The 7,970-nt window shown below is 41.5% G+C and overlaps 1 long non-coding RNA gene across 1 annotated transcript; it reads left to right on the plus strand.

The window, feature by feature from the left end:
* The first annotated feature begins 3,322 nt into the window (after positions 1-3,322).
* On the plus strand, positions 3,323-6,467 carry LOC144539309 (uncharacterized). Its single transcript, XR_013504854.1, has 3 exons — positions 3,323-3,447; positions 3,797-3,942; positions 6,155-6,467. It is a non-coding gene; the product is annotated as an uncharacterized LOC144539309 (long non-coding RNA).
* Positions 6,468-7,970: the final 1,503 nt, after the last annotated feature.

A 7,970-nucleotide genomic window follows, 5' to 3' on the forward strand; every position in this document is an offset into this window, starting at 1 on the left:
AGGAAATCTCATAAACGGCATAAATCTCAGAGCTTAACAGCATTTAGAACAAGAAATCATTGAATTATCTCAGCCATTTGTTCCTGAAAATACTGAACATGTCATCATACTCTCTGTAAAGAACGCCCGATGGTTATTGATCATTTCCAAGATCACATGTAATCAGAGTACCTTTCTATAAAGCAGAGTCTTGGTTTTGTTGCCTGTGAAGCCACGTCACGACTCTCCCAGTCCTCTGACTAGTTTCCAGGTCTCAAGTTTCCTCTTTTGTGTCTCATGCAGCGGACTCACCTGAGCCTTTTTCTGCCGTTTATTGTTGCCGGCACAAAGGCAGGAGACGCATGTGGGAAGAAATGCTTTTAAAGTTGTGCTGGATTATGTATGGAGTAGTAAAGTAACTATAACTTGTGTTGGGTTTATTTGTTTATTAATAAGGATTCCCATTAGTTGTACAAAAGAGTGTCAGCTAGTCTTCCTGAGGTCCCATTAGAACACAATATGTAGGTTCATAGAAAGAAAGGTATAACCTACAAGTTCTATAAGTTACTATAAGACTGCATCTTTAAGTAGGTAAGACATACAGAATGATATATATTTAAGGTCGTATAGGGAAAGGTGTTGTTTTGGGTTACATGTGAAGAGTTTCATTCCCAATTGAGCGTCAGGATGGTGTAGTGACCTCTGACCTCTGACCTCTGATCCTCCCTGCATGAGAAGAGAAGTTCCCCTGAGGGATCAATACAGAATCATAAAGAAAAGACAAATCCACCATCTGAAAGAATGATACCTGCTCTCACTAAATGATTGCTAGCAAAGAAATTCATACAAATGACATGACTTTTTGAGGAGTAGTGCGTAAGTTAAGTCCTTGGTTGACAAAATCATAACATTTTTAAACTCTATCTTTCAGTTTTTGGAGGTTGAACTTAAAAGTAATGATTTTTTTTTCCAAACTAGATTTACAGCATTCATACAACACTTAAATTCTAAAACTGGGTTATGCTTACTATAAATGAGCTTAGAAGTCAGATGCAGAGAATAAAATACACTGTGCCATTTGGTGAACACAAACCTAGATTCTCTGTGAGCGAGTGTGTGTGTGTGTGTGTGTGTGTGTGTGTGTGAGTGAGTGTGTTATTGTTGACATTCATACAGAGCCAGCAGACAAGCTGCTGCCTGTCGTCCGATGTGCTGCAGGGAAAAACACACTCACAGGTGACGGCAAACACTGACGAATACAGGAGGGCTGGGAGTGGCGCACACACACGCACACACACACACACACACACACACATATACACACATGCACACACACAGTTTCAGACACCCTCTCTCACTCTCTGCCATATGCACACACACAAATGCGCACGTATCCATGCTGTCTGTTACTATGCTACCTCTCTTTTTCATACACACACACACACACAGGTTGAATCATACCAGTCTGAAGGGCAGAGAGGGAAACTTTGCATAGGGTTTGTTATTTGTTCAGGTGTTGGTCGGGCAAAGAGAAAGAGACGAAGGTAAAACCAGGCTGCTGCAACTTTGATTTGCTCCCAGACCTTTTTTAAAACCTTTATTTATTTAGTGAAGCGCACGCTGCCCAGTAGAACCACAGTCTTCTACTGCTGGAGACTGAGCGGCTCAGGTGGAGCAGTTGTGGAGTTACGTGCCTCAGCAGCAGTGTCTCATCCATGCTGCAGATTTTCTTAGTGGGGATTTGAATCATTGATGCTCAGTGGTGAAAAAAATACTCAAATCCTTCAGTATCAAAAGTAAAAGAACGGTCCCTTTCAGAGTGTTAAATTATTGAAGCATTAACTTGTAAGAAGTATTTTAATGTTGTCGGTCTAACTGCTCCATATACTGTTGGGGAGTTTAAACTCTAACAATGCAACATATTTTATGAGCTCATCGTATGTTTTGAATGTAAAACCTTATTCTGCAAAGTAACTAGTAACTCCAGCCGTCAGATAAATGTAGTGGAGGAAAAAGTACAATATTTCCCTCTGAAATGTAGTGGAGGAAAAGCATAAAGTCTCACAAGATGGAAATACTCAAGTAAAGTGCCAGTACCTCAAAACTGTACTTAAGTACAGTACTTGAGTAAATGTACTTAGTTACTTTCCACCTCTATTGATGCTCAGGTCACAAGCCGACTTTTCCTGATAAAATGAAAGTTAAAGCTGCGCTAGGCAAGATTTTCATGCAATAATACATCCGTTTCATCAGCATAAATCAGGAAGTGTAGCTGCAACAGAGAAGAGAATCCCATCCTCACTAACTGAGATGAGGACAAAATCTTATCAAATGGGGGTTTCATGCCCTAATGTGTGTTTATTCAGAACATGAAAATTTTAGAGAACCTCTGCTTTAACAGATACATGTAGATCTGTTTAGCATTATCATTATGTGTAGATTGTGTAGAGTCAGTAGAAAAGATCCTGGGACAGGATGGTCGAAATGAACAAAATAATGAAATGTGCAAAAGATGAATGTGAGGCAAAAGTACAAACTGTAAGCAACTGATTCTGGTGATTTGTAAGCACTGTGGGTGTCTGTGTGTGTGTGTGTGTGTGTGTGTGTGTGTGTGTACATGCATGCATGCATGTCTGTGTGTGTCCTATATTTTGAACTTATACAACAACATAGAGTCACACATACCTTTCTTATCTCTGTTTTGTTTTGACAGTCTTTTTGCACCCACACACACCACCCACCCCCCCTCCACACACACCCACACACACACCCACACACACACGCTACCTCGCAATTATTCGGTACAAGTCCATGACAATGTAGGAAAGTTTATGGGAATTTCCAGAGCGTGTTGTTCCAGGCAGTGTGTTGTTTCTGCGATCACATCCATCAGTTCCCTTCAGCCCACTGAGCATCTCAGTTATGGGAACCGACGGTTGCTTGAGAATATTTCAACATCTCCTTTTGCCTCTCGCTGTCTGTCTCTCTTCCTGTCTTTCTTTCCTCACACAATCTGTGGTGTTTCCCCCCAGGTGCTGGATTCAAAACAGTAAACTGAACCAAGGAGGAATACAAGAATTGCCACTATTTGAAAAAACAAGAAAAAAAAGATTATTAGTAATCTTAGTAATTGTAGTGCTTTTTAAAGTGGTAGGCCTACTCTGCGAGATCCTCTATTTTTTTTATTACTCCATCTTTGGTGCTAAGCGCTCATTTCTGTGGCGTTTCTGCACTGCACTTCCCAGAGATCACCTGTCAATCAAACAGTGTGGGCGGAGCTTGGACTTTCTGTTGATGCAGTTTGAGTTTCTCTTTTCTCTGTCTGTTCAGCCATGGTGGCTATCACTGCTCATGCTAACTACCCAGTTCTTCTTCTGTTTGTTTATTACAAACAAACTGGAAACACCTTCGGCAAAGGATTTTTTCCGGGGAAGTCCTACCAGACACTCGGTGTTTAGAACAACAAATGTAAAAGCTTTCATGAACTGGATATAGGTTGGATCACTATTGTGTTACATCAGTCAGCGATAGAGAGTAGTGAAATGGACATTTATATATATTTTACAGATTGTTTCTTTAAAAGATAGTAGGTATCCTAAATACTTGGTTGACAAAATAATAACATATCTTAGGTAACAAGTTATTTTCCCCCAAAATGATAGATTTACATTTTGGACTCTCTTCCTCCCCCTCTTTCCCACTCCTTCACTTTCTTTTCCCCTCTTCTTTTCCCTCTATATCTCTTTGTTTCTCTCTCTCTCCCTCTCTCTCTCTCTCTCTCATTCTCTCTCTCTCTCTCTCATACCGACTCCCAAAGGAGAACTGGCGAACAGACAAGTTCCATCACGTCACAGAGTTTTTGCTGAGGTCTCTCTGCTGTCAGAGTGAAAAGCGATTTGGTCTCAGTGAGGCTGACGTCATGTGGAAGTTCCCAGCATGTAACTATTTGCCTGTTTCCTCAAGGTGATTTGCATCTACACACACCTCTTTCCTTCTTCCTGATACTCTGATTTTAATGTTGGTTATTGTTGGTGGAGTGCAGGTAAATTTAATTTAAAAGCTTGAGGCTCAAACACGTGAGTGATAACTGACGCATGGCCTGATTTGTGTCTGCGTTTCTACACCACAGTGAGTGGCATTAATGTGTCATGTTTTGTGTTTTCTTGATAATCTCTTCCTCCTCCATGTCTAGGCTTCATGTAGCCTTCTTCTCCACAAGATTAGAGACGTACCGGCCTGATATTCAGACTGAATGGCCATTTCGTTCCCGCTCCATTATTCAGCCTGAAATTGCCTTCTCATTAGTTGTTTTCTGTCTTGGGGGGGGGGGGGGGGGGGGGGGGGGGGGGTGATTTTCCCCGAACCAATCTAGTGACTGACGTTTCCGGCCGCTCTGACGTTACTTCAGTCACACTGATGCTGCAGCCAGTTAGTCTCTATATCCATGGCCAGCGGATTTACCAACTTTACCAAGAATGATGATGAACAGCCTCGATAGCATCTGTGTCTATATCATCCATGGCCGTCTCCAATTTTGTGATTAAGATCTGTCTGGATGTGGCACAGGTTGAAAACGTCACCAACTTTAGTTTGATTTGCATCGATCTGGCTTGATTGTTTCTCCAAGCTGTTGACGAGGGAAACACCAGACTCTCTGAATCACTCTACAAAATCTGAAAAGTGGGCGGGACGAGGTTCAGGAGTCTGGAACCAGGCTAGAAACATACATGATGTCCTTTTGCCTCATATTAGATCTGTGGTCATTGTTGTTCCAGAAACCTCAAAAAAATCTGATGTTTGTGGTCCCGCTGACACTCCAAAATCAAACCAAGTCCGGAGCAGACGTCAAGGTGCCACTCGATGCTTTCAGCGCGCTGGGTAACTGAAAACAATCGGTGCATTTGAACACACTTCTAGCGTTTCTACCTCTAGACTGAAACCAGTGATGTTTAGACCAAATTCCCTCCTCCTGATCCTTCTGAGTTGTGGCAGGAAGACAGATTCTTTGAATTAACTTTCGGGCTGTCCGACATTCGTGAATCGACTCATGATTCATTCATCGTTCATTTGATTTACCTTTGTAAAAATGTCGTAGCCACACAGGTACATTTTTTTGATGTTTGATAAGATCTTGAATGATATTTCCGCTCTTCAGTTCAGAGTTGACAGTTACACTCCTCAATTACACACTCATACACACATAACTAGGTTGCTATATGACATTCAATAGTCATGAACAGAAATGTCTTTTTTTATTACTATAACTGTTATTACTATTACTATTAAGTTACGAATCATCTTAAGGCCTTCACTTACAAAACAGTTTAGATGCGGTTTGGTGCCACTTGACACTTCTAATATGTTGGCCTTCAAAACAACTGGCACATTTGAAAACACAGCTCTGATGCTTCCATTATGGGAAATCTTAGTAATCTTAAGATTTTCCAAAATGGTTGTATTTTTGAGAAGGGAATCAGCTGTGTTTTTAGAAATATTAACTGGTGAATTTAGCTTTTTTTGCCTTTACTCAATGTCTCTAGAGTAGCATTTTCTCCCCAAAATGAACATAGAACATAGTGTTGAGTAATATGATTTAATTTAGTCCCCACATGTAGAGTTTCATTCAAAAGCGATAATTCCAGTATTTCAAAAAAGAATGAACCCAGCCTGAGGCCTTTGCTTATCAAATAACCTTTTTAAGGATGAAATCATGAAGTTTTGAGTAATGAGTTTGAGATAACGAATATGAGATAATCGTTTTTCAAAATGCTGAAATGATACTATTTTGGAGTGAAACCCCTTCACAAAATAAATCACACAGACACAGAGGAAGTCGGGGCGGGGGGGGGGGGGGGGGGGGATCTGTCAACACCCTCACAGAGGTCAGAGGTCAGGTGACGAGGGATTCCAGGAAATGAGGGGTTGAGTGTGTCTGTGTGTGTGTGTCTGTGTGTGTGTGTGTGTGAGAGAAACAGAGAGAGACAGAGGGAGAGAGTTTGTATGGCAAGGGGTTTAAGTGTGTGTGTGTGTGTGTGTGTGTGTGTCTATGCTTGTGTGTTAAAGTTATAACCTTTTGTTAACTGCTATTCTGCAGACTGATTGATCATTGACCATAATATCAACATTCTGCTGGAACCCTTTGATCTCCATTTCTCCACTCTTCCCTCCCAAACAGATCCAAGACCAACCAGGAGCTTAAAGGAACACATCAAGTTCTGGGGAGACTGTCTAGGAGCGACAGTTTTGTTTTGATGTGATATGTTTTGTTTTTGAAGTGATGAGAAAATAGACACTGAAATCATCCATGTGTCCATCATCCAGCTCCATGCTGACATTAGCATACACTGTAGTGAGTGATAGTAGGCAACTAGCATGATCTCAAAAGTGAGAAAATGAGAACTTGTAGCAGCTCTAAAACTAAAAGGTAAATAATTATAAATAAAATTTGCATGAAATATGATACAAAAACAATGTTCTGTTTTGAAACTGTTTCCATAGGAAGTCAACATGTTGAGCGATGGGAGACTGTGTACAGCTAAAAAACATTTCAGAGCAGATGGATACATGGTTGTTCACCTGAAATAGTTCCAAAAATAAACTACATAAGCTATATTGAGTTAATGATGTTCCTTTTTTTTTAAATTTATGAATCTACAGGCCATATAATCAAACAACTAACAACTTTTTTACTGATAAATGGTCAGTCTTCTACCGGGGACACATGGATGATTTCTGCTTCAACCAGACTGATGGAAACACACATAATGTCCAATTATATTTTTTGTGACATCTCAAAAAATCAATTAAAATTCGCTTGACAGTTGGATGGAAACACAGCTGCTGTCTCTCTCTGTCTTTCTTGCTATCTTTCTATTTCCCTTTCTGTGCCTCATCCCCCCTCTCTCTCTCTCTCTCTCTCTCTCTCTCTCTCTCTCTCTCTCTCTCTCTCTCTCTCTCTCTCTCTCTCTCCCCTGTTCTGGGCCCTGTGGTTGCTAGGCTTCAGCCTCACAGCATTCTCTCTCTCCCCTCCTAGTCATAGGCCATCTTTTGTCTGCATGCAAAAACTCAAATTCCTCACAGCCCCTGCCCGCAGTCACACACACACACACACACACACACACACACACACGCATTCCTGTGCCCAGCAACAATGAGGCCTTTTGTGTAGCGCACCGCCCGTGTTTTCATTTCATTTTTTATTGCTTTTGAACTCCTCGCATGGAGAATTTAATCATCTCTCCGCTGGTTCTTGAGGTTGGTTTTGAAAAGATTTTTTTTTTTGTTTGATGGTTGGTAGTCAGGCAGGCAGCTGTACTTTGTGTGGTTTGTGTTCCCATAATGCACACATACACACACACACACGCACACACGCGCACACACACACACACACACACACACACACAATCCAAGGACAAAGAGGCTACATTTTTTCAAAGGCACCTGACTTTCTATTGTTTTTTGTTCAACCCTTATCGTCACGATTCAAAGCCCAAAGTTTGGTGGCTGTGGAAATGTAAGGAGAGAGGAGAGGAGGAGAGGAGAGGAGAGGAGCGGAGCAATGGAGAAGAGGAAAGAAAAGGAGAAGAGAGGAGAGGAGGAGAGGAGGAAAGGAGAGGACAGAAGAGGCAAGGAGGGGAGAGGAGAGGATCTGTGGGAAGAGGAAAGGAAAGAGGAAGAGAAAAGGAAAGGAGGACAGAGGATAGGAGAGGAGAGGAATGGAAAGAAGAGGAGACGATGAGAAAAGAAAGAGCATGAGGGGAAGAGAGGAGAGGAGAGGAAAGCAGACAGGAGAAGGAAAAGAAGGAGCTGAGAGAACTGGAGAGGAGAGGAAATGTAGGACAAGGAGAAAAGAGGAGAAGATGAAAGTGACAACACCACAAATAGGAGGGCAAAATATAACTTTCTGCCGCTGCATTTTTTAAATAGTAGAGTTAGAGTCTTATACATAATCTCATGCACCCCACTGTCTCTGGAGACTATATTACAGCATT

Source organism: Centroberyx gerrardi, chromosome 5 (assembly GCF_048128805.1).
Source record: "Centroberyx gerrardi isolate f3 chromosome 5, fCenGer3.hap1.cur.20231027, whole genome shotgun sequence".
Lineage (NCBI taxonomy): Eukaryota > Metazoa > Chordata > Actinopteri > Beryciformes > Berycidae > Centroberyx > Centroberyx gerrardi.